Raw genomic sequence first — 14159 nt, forward strand, 5'->3', positions numbered from 1 at the left:
ATTTTCCTGATCAATTACAATTCTTTCTTACTTCATAAACTTAAAGTCCATTTTTTTTACTCAAGATCATTTTGAAGCTTGATCCTTCTTTCTTATATGGGAGAATTACTTGGAGAAGCCCTAAATTCTTGAATTTCTATATGAGACTTCATCTTTCTTTAGACAAATTACTTCTGAGGTGCCATTGGAGAACAAGGACCATAAGAATCAGATTAAAAAAATGAAGAGGGAAGGTTCAATTTTGGTAGAAGAGGGGTTTGAAAGGGATTATAGTTTGAGAAAAGATCAGAATAGAATGATAAAGTTATAGAATAATTCTAATTAAAAAATCCATTTCTATTAAATCAAGAGTCAACTCCTCACAAAACTGTTTCTCCGCTAGAAATCACAAGTCGACTCTCCAGATCTAAAAGTTGACTCCTTAAAGTAGAAAGCAGTTCAGGGAGTTTCAAACCAAGAAAAATTGATCAAAATGAATAGAAATAAATAGACAATCAAACTAGAGATCAAGAATAATATTCAACTCAATTTGGGGGATCCAAAATTAATTAGTTAGGGGGTTTAAAATCAATGAGATCAATTTAGGGGGAAACTAGATGAAGGCTTTATGGTTTAGGTTCAACTAGGAGATTTTCAAATCCTTAGGGGACAGGATGCAATGTAAATCAATTAACTTCAAACATACAATCTTTTATGAATGAATGTCTTATCTTGGTGTTCTTTGAATCATGCAATTTTTGAGACATTTTAGTAGTTATATATCTTGTGAGAATGTCAAGAGTTAATTTGAGATTTTTGCTCAAGTATTTCCATAAGCAAACAAACTTGTTTTAATTAAGTTTCATAAGAAATAATATGATAAGGGGAGTTAAAAAAGCATGCTGAATTTTAAGAAGACTTATGCTCATAATAATCAAAATGACACATGGAAGAGAGCATAAAGATCAATACATAAAAAATTTTTAAGTCATAGAATAAGATTATTGCTAACATAAGAAAAATCATCAAAATCAATCAATTAATTAAAGTAAATTCAACAAATAATGATGGTATGATATAAGAAAGGTTTAGCTTTTACCAAATATTATCATCCATTCACTCTAAAACCTAAGCATTCATTTTCAAGAATTCACTCATTTCATGCCCTTGGATGCTTGGTATATCTGTAAATTCACTTTCTAAATTTTGATATCCAAGCCATCTCTGATTCAATAGAGTTAGTGCACATGATTTGTTTTGGAATCCAAATTTATTTGATAAAAGTATGGCCAACTCTTTTAATATTATACTTAGAAATTTTATGATCAATTTTGTTATATTTGAAGTAAATTATAGAATTATTTTTATATAAAGCTTTGCTAAACATATTCTTAACAAATTTTTGTTTTCTAGAAGAATTAAAATCAATTCAAGTAGCCTTTTGATTGTTCAAAATTAAATAAAGCTTTTATGAACCAATTGTTAACTTTTCAAGCATAAGCTTCAATGTATCAATCTCTTTTCTAAGTTTGGTAATTTCTTTTATTAGAGATTTTTTAGATTTTACAAGAATTTTTTTTCTTCATCTAATGTTTTCCTTTCTTTCAAAAGATCTTCCTTTTCCATCAAAATCTTGTTCTTTTTTTCAGCTGAAGATATATTTAAATTTTTAAACTCTTCACTTTTTAGTCTTATCTTTTTATATTCATCCATTAAATTATTAAAGACTTCATACAATTTATCAAAAAAAATTCAGCAGGAATTTCATTGTTTACCTCATCATCAATAGCCATGAGGAAAGATTGGCGATATCTTCTTCCTTTTCTTTTTCATCAGGGCTAGAAGTATCACTATCTTCCCAAATGTCCAACATTGCTCTCTTTTTTATCCTTTTGGTAGTGTTTGGATACCCTTATTTTGGATGGAATAAGGGCTTATTCCACCTTATTCCCCCAAACACTCTTAAAAGTAGTGGTGGGCCACCCTGGTTTAGTAATTTTGGTCAACCCTCTCTTATTCCCAACAATCCTGATTTAGCTATTTCATGGTAGACCATGGAATAGTTTATTCTAGATCTTTAATGAGTATTAATTACATCTTATTCTAGGTACATGGAATAACACTGCATTAATTGCAGCTTATTTTCGATGGAATGGCAGATTTTCAATCAAATAGAAATCTAAAATAACAAAGGTGAATAGCTATTCTCTGAGAATTTATATTCTTATTTCAGAAATAAGAAAAAGATATCCAAACACTACCTGAGGGATTTCTTTTGAGTTGGGGGCATTCTCATTTGTAGTGCTCTGGCTTGTTGCACTTGTAATATATAATCTTTTTTCTTTTTTTTTTTTCTTCATTGTCTTACTTTTTCTTTGATCATTTTTCTTGAAATTTTTTTGAATTTTCTAGTGAGCAATAAGAAAAAGGTATCCAAACACTACCTTAGGGATTTCTTTTGAGTAGGGGGCATTTTGGTTTGTAGTGCTCTGGCTTGTTGCACTTGTAATATATAATCTTTTTTTTTTCTTCATTATCTTACTTTTTCTTTGATCATTTTTCTTGAGAATTTTTTTGAATTTTCTAGTGAGCAGTCCCATATCCTCATCTTCATCTTCACTCTCTTCTTCATCTTCATCCTCCGACTCATCCCTATCTTCAAGTGTGGTGGTTGACTTGAATGTAATGGTCTTCTTCTTTGACTCTTCTTCTTTCTCCTTTTGATGCATGTTTAACTCATGTATCATAAGTGAACCGATCAACACCTCCATGGGTAGCTTAGTGAGATCCTTTATTTCTTGTATTGCTGTCACTTTAGCTTTCCATATCTTTAACAAACATCTTAAAACCTTGCAAACAAGTTCATGATTAGTATATATTTTGTCAAGACCATTTAATGCATTAGTGATATCAATAAATCTAGAGAACATATCAAAAATAGACTTATGTTGTTCTATATTGAATAATTCATAATTATGAACAAGCAAAGTAATTTTAGATTTTTTAACTTGGCTTATTTCTTCATGAGTTATTTCTAATTTATTCCAAATTTTTTTAATGGATGTACAAGTAGATATTCTATTCAACTAATTTACATCTAAAGAATAATAAAGAATATAAATAGTTTTAGTATTTAATTGAGCCATCTTTTTATCACTCTCATCCCAATCTTTTTTTAGTTTGAGAAGAGACACTCCATTTACTTCAATAGTGGATGTATGTGGTCCTCTAGTTATGACTTTTCATATATTATAATCTAAAGTTTGTATAAAAATCCTCATTCTAGCTTTTCAAAAAGTATAATTTATGTAATTGAATAGTGGTGGCTTGAGGTTGATTGTCTTTCGGCAAATAAGTAACCAACCAAAATTGTCATAATCTTTCGCTTTAGACCGCTAGATTAATAACAAATAACAGAGTATCCATTCTGATACCAATTATTGTCTAGAAGATAGCAATCCAAGAGGGAGGATGAATTAGGTTGTACAAAAATTTTAGTTAAATTAATAATCTAAACAAGTATATATGTGCTTTGAATTAACTAATTTAAATGATTGTGATGTATATAATATATGTAGCAATAGAATCAAGATATAAAAGAATTAAGATAATACTAAATAGAAATTAAAGACAAGTAAAGCAAGTATGAAAGGTCACAATATAAACACAAAAATTTATAATGGTTCAGTGCAATCCCATACCTACATCTACTTTTTAAGCTTTTCTTGAGAATTCTATTATAATCTTCTTGATTACAGTATGTTTGTTTTATCTGGATTTATAAATAAATTTAGTTGATTTTTTGGGATCACCAATCATAACCTTACATAATTATTTTTTGAAATCATAACTAAATCTAGTTGATTTTTTAGACTCACCAATCAAAACCTAATAAGGTCAATTCTGAGCTTGGATAGGCCTAATCCTCAAGTTTCTTTTCACCTAAGAAACTTGTAAAGAAAAACAAAATACAATATGAAAAGTTTCAACTCAAAATAAAAATAAAATTTAAACACAATAAAGTTTGAAGAAGAAATTGATGATTTGCTATTTGAAGCTTAATTTCTTCTTCAAATGAAGCTTGAGAGGATGTAGAAGAAGTTGGTGATGATTTCTCTTTGAAAGCTCTCAAAACTAGGCACTCAATCCTTTCTTTCTTTTCTTTTCAATGGTATTCAATAAACTTTACTCATTTGAAAGTTTTTCTCTTTTTGATCTACTTGACTATCTTTTCAATTGATTCTCTATCCTTTTATAAGCTTGGAAGTGGCTTTTGAGTGAGTTATAATCGTTGGAAGGGTTGAAATAGCCGTTAGAAGTAAAAACTAGTCGTTGAAAAAATATAGAAAAATTAATTGTTAGTGCAGTCTCGTGACAGAACTCGACTCTATTTATAGACGAGTCGGATCAATTTGTAGATGAGTCGGCTCATATTGAAAGCGAGCCAACTCGAGTAGGAATCTTGAAAATATAGTTCTCTGTCTTCTCTTATAGAGTCGGTTCGGATTAACTTCGAGTCGACTCGATCCTGTGCCAGTCTTCTTGCAACACGCCAGAGTCGATTCAAAACCTTTTGGAGTCAACTCAAAATCTTTCAATTATATTTTTCTTTATATTTTAGCATTTTAATTTGAATTTCTTGGCTTTAATACTTTCAAATGATATTTACTTATTTCAATTTCATTTATCTTCACAATGAGCCATCCAAACTTGTGAGAACTTGTTATTTTAAATGCTTCGGCTTGGCATCTTGATAGGACATCTTTCAAAGATGATTTCTTCATAGTGAGCATCTAAAAAATCTTACATCCATCCTTGAAATATATGATTAGTATCATTTATACTCAATATTTTAAAATCATCAAAATCAATCATAGGGTCAACAGATCACCAGCATAAATCAATTTTTTTATGACCCATGATGGTAATTTTAACAGTGACATATAGTAAATAGATTATGTCATTTGTTATAAATTAGTCCCACTCCTCAAAGTACATATTCAAAATGTCATTTGTTACAGTAATGTGACAAGGCACCTTAAATTTAGGTTACATGACCATGCAAAATTTCCTAAATCCATCCCCTTCCACAAATCTAAAATGTGACTCATATATTATAAATATATTTTTGAGAACTTTTCTACATTCTTCTTGACTATAGTTTATTGCCTTCACCATATAATTTCCCCTAATATTTTTTGTCTCATCTAACTTTTTTTTTTTAAGCTCCATATAAAGATTTTTTTTGTCTTTTATCCTCTTCTTTAAAAGGTCCATCCTGACATTTAGCTAAATGATTCCACAAATTACTAGTCCTTGACTTTTTTGAGTCACACACATAATCCATTCTATAGTAATTGCAATATATCCTTGATGTTTTTTTATCTTTTCTAAAATGATCACATATGGCTGAACCTTTTCTAGAACCAACATCCCTCTTCCTCTTATCTTCCTCAAAGGAAGGGTGTAGTTTCAATCACTTGAGCTTCGGTTGTATTTATGGTTGGTTGACCCTCTGTAGTTGTTGGCTTATCACTTGTTGTAGCCATCTATAATGCAAAAAAAGTAATAAAAATCGTAAACAAAGAATAATAACTATCATTTGAAAAAAAAGATCGAAAACACAAATACTAACTAATGTTTAAAATACTTGACTTTGTTTTAAGTGTTGGATGAATGACTAATTTATCAGTCACAATACTAACTGAAATTACTAGTTACATAATATGCAAGTCAGCAATCATCCAAATAGAATTTTTTTTTTTTACTTACTTCAGTGGAACCTAATGCAATAATAATGAACAACTTATAGGAAAATGACAAGTTCCTCTATTTTATTAACTTACAAGCATAACCCATTGTCCTTTATTTTTTTTAATTTAAAAAAATGGATAGAGAAAGAAAATTGTGCAAGCAGATTACAAAGAAAAAAAGAAAAACAAGAGTACAACAAGTAGAGAGAGTCTACATTAACCAAAGTAAAAGAAAATCCAATAAAATTTGACTCTATTGAAAAGTACTCCAAAACTCTACATTAATAGAAATATGATACAAGCAAGAGATTTTAGGTTAAGAAAAATTAAAATCAATAATTTACTCAGAAATAACAAATATGTTAAAAAGTACCCACAAATTTATAGAATATGGCTAACGGCTAATTTCATATGGTAAATTAAAACCACTAATTACAAAGAATGCTAGTTAGAGAAGCTCATTCACCTGAACACTGGGAGACAATCAACATCAGTAGGTCATTAAAAATTGAAGAAAGAGAGAGACAATAATGAAGTCACAAAGTCCTTGAGAGAGGAAGGGTCATGAGCAGGAAAATGAAAGTGAGAGACAAGATATTTTAAGGGATGGAAATGTAAAACATGTAACATCTGTATATATATAAATATATAAAACAATGTCATTTTAATTTTGATTTGTCGGTTTAGTTTGGTTCCAATATGTTACATAAATTAGTAAACTAACAACCAAATCGAAACTTCAGTTTTTCTATTTTATTCAACTGAATCGATCTAATTAAATTGCTAAACTATCATATTTGGTTCAGTTCGAATCAGGATGGGCGGTTTAGCTAGTTTGAATGAAATTTTTTATTCCTCTATTTTAACCCTTGTTTACTCAATAGATTTGTGAGCCTACCTTAATATGAATGGGTGGAATGATTAGGATAGGGGGAAAGCAATTGGGAGAAGGAAAATGACAAAAAAAAAACAGTACTAAATCAGAATAGAATAATAAAATAATTTAATTTTTTATTATCATTTTTTTCATTAAGAGCATGTTTAGTTGGAAGAGCATGTTTAGTTAGAAAGAGTTGGGCTTTGGAATGAAAATAAGAATAAGTGACTTCCATTCCAGCTATTTTCATTTCAATCTATTCGAATTCTGATTTCAATTTTAATTTTGGTCATGAAATAAAATGCACTTTTGATGATTAATATAAATAATACATGTCTTTTTTTGCTTGTTTGTTCCTAGAGACCAAGCACTATTAGGGCACTGACCTGAATGGATGATATATTTTCCCCATAATTCATGCTAAACAGCCGTGTCTACATTAGAACTACGTCCTCGTACAAAACGATTTCAGGAGAGTTCATTACCTAAGTAATTAAAAAAAAAAATTATTTATCAAAATAATATACTTTTTAACTTATTTATAAAATTAATGCAAATCAATAAAATACCATTTGAAATGACGTTTTATAGTGTCCACGTCACCACCCTCCCTATTCCATGCAGACGATCATAAAAAAAAAATTAAAGTTGCCATTTGAAACGGTGCTTTTGAAAACACCAATTCAAATGGTGACTTTAATTATTTACTTCCCAAAAAAAAAAGAAAAAAATAGAAAAAAATAAAAATTCTAATTTTAATTTTAATTAAAATAAAAATCACCATTACAAATTACTATCCTCATTTAAATTTTTTTTAAAAAATAACAAAAAAAAGAAAAAAATACCTCAAAAAAAATGCCATAAAAAAGAAAAAAAAATTTAAATTTTTTAAAAAATAAAAATTTTAATTTTAATTTAAATAAAAATTATCATTTTAAATTACAATCCCCATTTCAAATTAATTTTTTTAAAAACAAATCCCAAAAAAATACCTAAAAAATTAAAAAAATAAAAAATACCATAAAAAAGGGAAAATGGGAAAAAAATAAAAATTATAATTTTAAATTTAAAAAAATAAAAATATTAATTTTAATTCAAATAAAAAATACCATTTCAAATTACTTTCCCCATTTCAAATTAATTTTTTAAAAAAATATCCCAAAAAAGGAAAAAAATACCTAAAAAAATAAAAAAATGCCATAAAAATAGGAAAACAATGGGAAAAAATGGGGAAAAAATAAAATGTAATTTTAAAAAATAAAAAAAATAAAAATTTAAATTTAAATTTTAAAAAAATACCATTTCAAATTACTTTACCCATTTCAAATTATTTTTTTAATAAAATACACCAAAAAAGAGAAAAAGTACCTCAAAAAAAAATAAAAAAATAAAAAATACCATAAAAAAGAAAAATGGGAAAAAAAATTAAAATTAAAATTTTAAATTTTAAGAAAAATAAAAATTTGAATTTGCATTCAAAAAAAAATCATCATTTCAAATTACTTTCCCCATTTTAAATTAATTTTTATAATAAAATATCTCAAATAAGAAAAAAATACATCAAAAAAATAAAAAAAATAAAAAATACCATAAAAAAGGGAAAAAATTATAATTTTAATTTTTTTAAAAAATAAAAGTTTTAACTTTAATTCAAATAAAAATTATCATTTCAATTTACTATCCCCATTTCAAATTTATTTTTTTTAAAAAAATCCCAAAAAAAATACCTCAAAAAAATAGAAAAAAATTAAAAAATGCCAAAAAAAATGGAAAAAAAATAAAAATTATAATTTGAAATTTTAAAAGAAATAAAAATTTTAATTTTAATTCAAATAAAAATTACCATTTCAAATTACTATCCCCATTTTAAATTAATTTTTTAAAAAAAATATCTCAAAATAGAAAAAAATTATCTCAAAAAAATAAAAAATTAAAAATACCATAAAAAAGGGAAAAATGGGAAAAAAATAAAAATTTTAATTTAAATTTTTTGAAAAAATAAAAATTTTAATTTTAATTCAAATAAAAATCATCTTTTCAAATTACTATTCCCATATCAAATTAATTTTTTTAAAAAAGTATCTCAAAAAAATAAGAAAATTAAAAGATATCATAGGAATTGACATTTTTGAAAATATCATGTTAGGATTTGACGCCTCGAGATTCAGTCCACATTGAGCCCACAGCGAGGTTCGCGGCGAAAAACGGAGTCCAACGAGACCAAGATCACCTGAAACGGAGCTCGGATGGAGGAGATACGAGCTTTTGAAGACGGCACGAGAATCGAGGCGACAGAGGACCGCCGGCAACCGGCGGCGGGCGGCAGCGGCGCAGCCGCAGGAGGTGGCGTGCGGGACGCGCGACCCAGGCCGGCGCAGGACGCGCGACCCAGGCCCGCGCGGTGGGGGCCCGCGGCCCAGGCGGGCGCGCGGCCCAGGAGCGCGCGGCCCAGGCGCGCGCAGGCCCGCGTGCAGGCGCGCGGCCCGGCGGGGCGCGCGGCCCAGGCGCGCGCAGGCCTGCGCGCAGGCGCGGCCCAGGCCCGCGCGCGCGGGCCGGCCCAGACCCAGCGGCCTGCTGGCCCCTTGCCCCGGTCCACCGTGGACCTGGTGGTCCACGGTGCGGTCTGTGGACCACGTGGGCATTTCCCACGCATTTCTCGCGGTCCACGGTACTATTCTGTGGACCGGAGCGCGATCCAACGGCCTAGAGGGCTCCCGGTCTTGATCGGACGGTTCAGGGGGGTTTTTGGCTTTGTTTAGGACTCCTAATCCTTCTTTAATCAAGGTTTAAAGTCCGATTAACCCTTTAAAAGGGCTGTGCGTGAAACAAAGAGGGGTGTGCTCGGGATTCTCATCGTACAGCAGTACGAACCAGCGTGAAGAGAGAGAGGCACGGGCGTGCTGTGAGAGGAGCAGGAGGCTCCTGGACAGCGGTCGCCAGGCTCTTCAGGGGTTCAGGGGGTCTCCAAGAGAGAGAGAGCTTTTGTGAGGGGAACTTTATGTGAGAGAGAATTGGGTGTACAAGGGTTGAGGGTGAGGTCTCCTCTTGTAAAATTTTCTTTTCATAGTGAAGTTTGCATGCCCCGTGGAGGCGAGCCCTTTTGTGGCTGATCCACGTATTTTGATTGTTTTTCCTTTTGTTTTGTTTCTTCTTTCTTCCTGCTGCATCGCGTGGTACTGAAAGGATCTTGGGAGGTGGTGTCCTGGCCAGACATCCACCCAACAAGTGGTATCAGAGCAAGGCGGTACAAGGACGCAGATTGCAGTGGTGGTGATCAAGACTGAAGATGGAGAAAATAGGAACAATCAAGATGGAGATCAACAAGTTTGATGGTAAGAGCAATTTCTCCTTGTGGCAGGCAAGGGTGAAGGACGTGCTCATCCAACAGGGGTTGATCGATGCTCTCTTGTGCGATGAGAAGCCGACCACCATAGAGGTGCGGGATTGGAAACGGCTACAGATGCAGGCGGTGAGTACCATCCGCATGTACCTGACGGATGAGGTGGTGATCCATGTGCTGAGCGAGACTTCCCTGACGGTGCTGTGGTCGAAGCTCGAGGAGTTGTACATGGCGAAGTCTCTCACCAACACTCTTTTCCTCTGGAGGCAGTTTTACCAACTGCGGATGACTGAGGGACAGAGCGTGCAGGAGCATTTGAGCCACTTCCAGAAGATCCTCACCGACCTTCTCAGCGTTGGCGAGAACGTTGAGGAGAAGACCAGGGCGCTGGTTTTGCTGGCGTCGCTTCCTTCTTCGTACGAGTCCTTGGTGACTGCTCTTCTAGTGGGGAAGAGCACTATCAAGATGGACGAGGTCACCGCGGCGATACTCCAGAATGAGGTTCTCAGGAGGGAGAACCCAGCTTCGAGCTCAGGTGGCGATAGCTCAGCTTTGGTGGCTTCTGGAGGTGCAGGAGGCGGTAGACGGAGCGACAGGAGATCGCAACGAGGGCGGTCTAAGTTCAGGAGGGACTTGAGCAAAACCAGGTGTTACCGGTGCGAAGAGTTGGGGCATCTAGCCAGAGATTGCCCTCAACTGAAAAATCGGACGGTGGCTGCTGTAGCGACGGCCGGCAGTGATTTAGATGGAGATATCTTCGAGATATCTGACGAGGTATCTACTTCTTCCCAGCAGTGGATATTAGATTCTGCATGCCCCTATCATGTGTGTTGCAGAGAGGAGCAGTTTGACTCCCTGGAGAACAGTGAGAGCACTGTATATCTGCCGAATGGATCGAGCTGTGCGATCAGAGGCATTAGGACGGTCAGCTGGAGGACACATGACGGTGCAGTGAGGAGATTGGGGGAGGTCGATACATACCCGATTTCAGGTGAAATCTTATCTCACTTAGCAGATTGGATTCGAGAGGCTACAGGACGGTAGCTGGTGGAGGAATCCTGAGGGTGCTACGCGGCGATAGGATTATGCTGGAGGGGAAGAAGGGGAGCAGAGGACATTATTACCTGGCAGGGAGCCCAGTGCGAGGTGGAGCATCGGGAGCCAAGTGGAGCCCAGAGCGAGGTGGAGCTCCAGGAGGTGGATCGGGCACGAGACAGGAGACTTGGGAGGATGAGAGGCGACGTCGCAAGGTAAGATTCCTATTGCCGCAGGATGATGCCCCGAGCAGGTCTCAGGTCAGGAGGAGCACAGCATACGACGGAGATGGGATCGAGCAGCCTGGCTCGACTCCCATGTTTGCCCATCCATGATCAGCAGGCGATTGCCCCAGGGCATGGGGGCGCGGAGATCCAGAAGCTCTCGGAGTTTGGAGGAGGCCGAATATCGAGTCGAGATGGAGATTGTTAGGATTTGACGCCTCGAGATTCAGCCCACATTGAGCCCAGAGCGAGGTTCGCGGCGAAAAACGGAGTCCAACGAGACCAAGATCACCTGAAACGGAGCTCGGATGGAGGAGATACGAGCTTATGAAGACGGCACAAGAATCGAGGTGGCGGAGGACCGCCGGCGACCGGCGGCGGGCGGCAGCGGCGCGGCCGCAGGCGGTGGCGCGCGGGACGCGCGACCCAGGCCGGCGCGGGACGCGCGACCCAGGCCCGCGCTGTGGGGGCGCGCGGCCCAGGCGGGCGCGCGGCCCAGGCGCGCGCAGGCCTGCGCGCAGGCGCGGCCCAGGCCCGCGCGCGCGGGCTGGCCCAGACCCAGCGGCCTGCTGGCCCCTTGCCCCGATCCACCGTGGACCGGGTGGTCCACGGCGCGGTCTGTGGACCACGTGGGCATTTCCCATGCGTTTCTCACGGTCCACGGCACTATTTCGTGGACCAGAGCGCGATCCAACGGCCCAGAGGGCTCCCGATCTTGATCGGACGGTCCAGGGGGGTTTTTGGCTTTGTTTAGGACTCCTAATTCTTCTCTAATCAAGGTTTAAAGTCCGATTAACCCTTTAAAAGGGCTGTGCGTGGAACAGAGAGGGGTGTGCTCGGGATTCTTATCGTACAGCAGTACGAACCAGCGTGAAGAGAGAGAGGCACGGGCGTGCTGTGAGAGAAGGAGCAGGAGGCTCCTGGACAGCGGTCGTCAGGCTCTTCAGGGGTTCAGGGGGTCTCCAAGAGAGAGAGAGCTTTTGTGAGGGAAACTTTATGTGAGAGAGAATTGGGTGTACAAGGGTTGAGGGTGAGGTCTCCTCTTGTAAAATTTTTTTTTCATAGTGAAGTTTGCATGCCCCGTGGAGGTGAGCCCTTTTGTGGCTGATCCACGTATTTTGATTGTTTTTCCTTTTATTTTGTTTCTTCTTTCTTCCTGCTGCATCGCGTGGTACTGAAAGGATCTTGGGAGGTGGTGTCCTGGCCAGACATCCACCCAACATGTCATTTGAAATGGTATTTTCAAAAATGCCATTTCCCATGGCGTTTTAGCTGGTTAAGATCCAAAAAAAAATAAAAAAAGCAAAATCAAAACTCACCTTGGCGGCGAGCTTCGGTGTTCCCTTCGGTGTCTTCCTTCTCCTCTCCGATGGCACGGCGGCGAGCTTCGGTGGCGGTGAGCTCCCTCTTCTCTCTTTCCTCTTTCTCTCTCTCTCTCTTCTCTCCTTTTTCTTGGTCCGTCGGCAACAGCCGGTCGGCCGCACGTCCCCCCATGTTGTTGGCCCATCGGTGGGCCGACGGTGCCCGCCCCACCCCTCCCCTTCCCTTGGTCGGCCGCCCCATCCCATTGCTCGACTGCCCCTCCCCGCGCCCTTCCCCCTTGGTCGGCCGGCGGCGGTCGGCCGACAGTGTGTCGGCGGCTGCCCCCCGATAGCGGCGCCACGTGCCACCCTCCTCCACATCCTTGGCCCGATGTTGGGCAGGCAGCGGCAGCCCCCTCCCCACCCGCTCCCCCCTCGTTGGCCCTCCCCCCTCATCGGCAGATGGTGGACAGCAGACGGCGGCATCCCGACGGCGGCCCTGGGCGGCCGACCGACGGTGGCCCTGGGCAGCCCTGCGGCGGCCCTGCAGTGGCCCCTCGACGGCAGCCCCATGCGGCCCTGCTATGGTCGATTGGCGATGGACCTGGGCCGCCGTCCCTACGGCGGTCGATCGACGGTGGCCCTGAGCGGCCCTGTTGAGGCCGACCGGCAACAGCCCCTTGACGGTGACCCTGCACGACCTTACGACGGCCGACCGGGGGCAGCCTTGCATCCCCCCACGTCCTTGGCCTGTCGGTGGTGCCGCGGTCGCCGCGCCCCCCCACCCCACCTTCCTTGACCCGCCGCGGCCCTGCGGCGGCTGGTCGGCAACAGCCCTGCAGCAGCCGACCGACGGTGGCCCCCCGACGGTGGCCCTGTGCGCCCCCACCTCCTATTTTAGTCTTTTTATTTTTTACTTTTATCTCATTATTTTTTATTTTTTATTTTTATCTCATTAGATTCGGATTTGATTTAAAATTTGAATGGATCCTAGTTTAAGAATTTTAAAATATATTGCATTTCATAGAACCGTAGATCCGTCAGTTGACCAATGTAGGATATTCTACGATATCCGTATAAAATATATATTTGATTATATTTTTTGTACGGACATCTTAAAATATATACATTGGTCAATTGATTGTCCAATTTGGACAGTTTGGAAATTATATTTAATTCTGTAGGTAATTACATTATTCAAACGATATGCAGAGGGTTTGAAAAAAATTTTGGACAGTATTTTTCTTTAGTTCTCCTTACACATTTTCAGCAATGTGGAGAGAACTAAGAAAAAATACTGTCAAAATTTCTTTCGGTCCCTATTGCATATCGTTTGATTAATGTAATTAACCTATAGAATTAATACAATTTCTGAATGGGATAGGACCTATCTGTACCTATTTGTTGATGATATGATGCATTTATCATGTAAATCTTTTGAAATGATAAAATAATTATTAATACTAAATTTTTTGATTTTGATTTTGTCATAGATTTCTCTGAGAAAATGGCCAATACTTGGGTTCGTATACTATTATATTATGATGGCATGATATAGAATGATGAAATTGGTGTGCAGTACAGTCACCCTGCAAACTGGATGATTAGAGTATCTTCATCGTTATCACGTCGAAAATTATTGAACCGTTT

This window comes from Elaeis guineensis, chromosome 16 (assembly GCF_000442705.2).
Source record: "Elaeis guineensis isolate ETL-2024a chromosome 16, EG11, whole genome shotgun sequence".
Lineage (NCBI taxonomy): Eukaryota > Viridiplantae > Streptophyta > Magnoliopsida > Arecales > Arecaceae > Elaeis > Elaeis guineensis.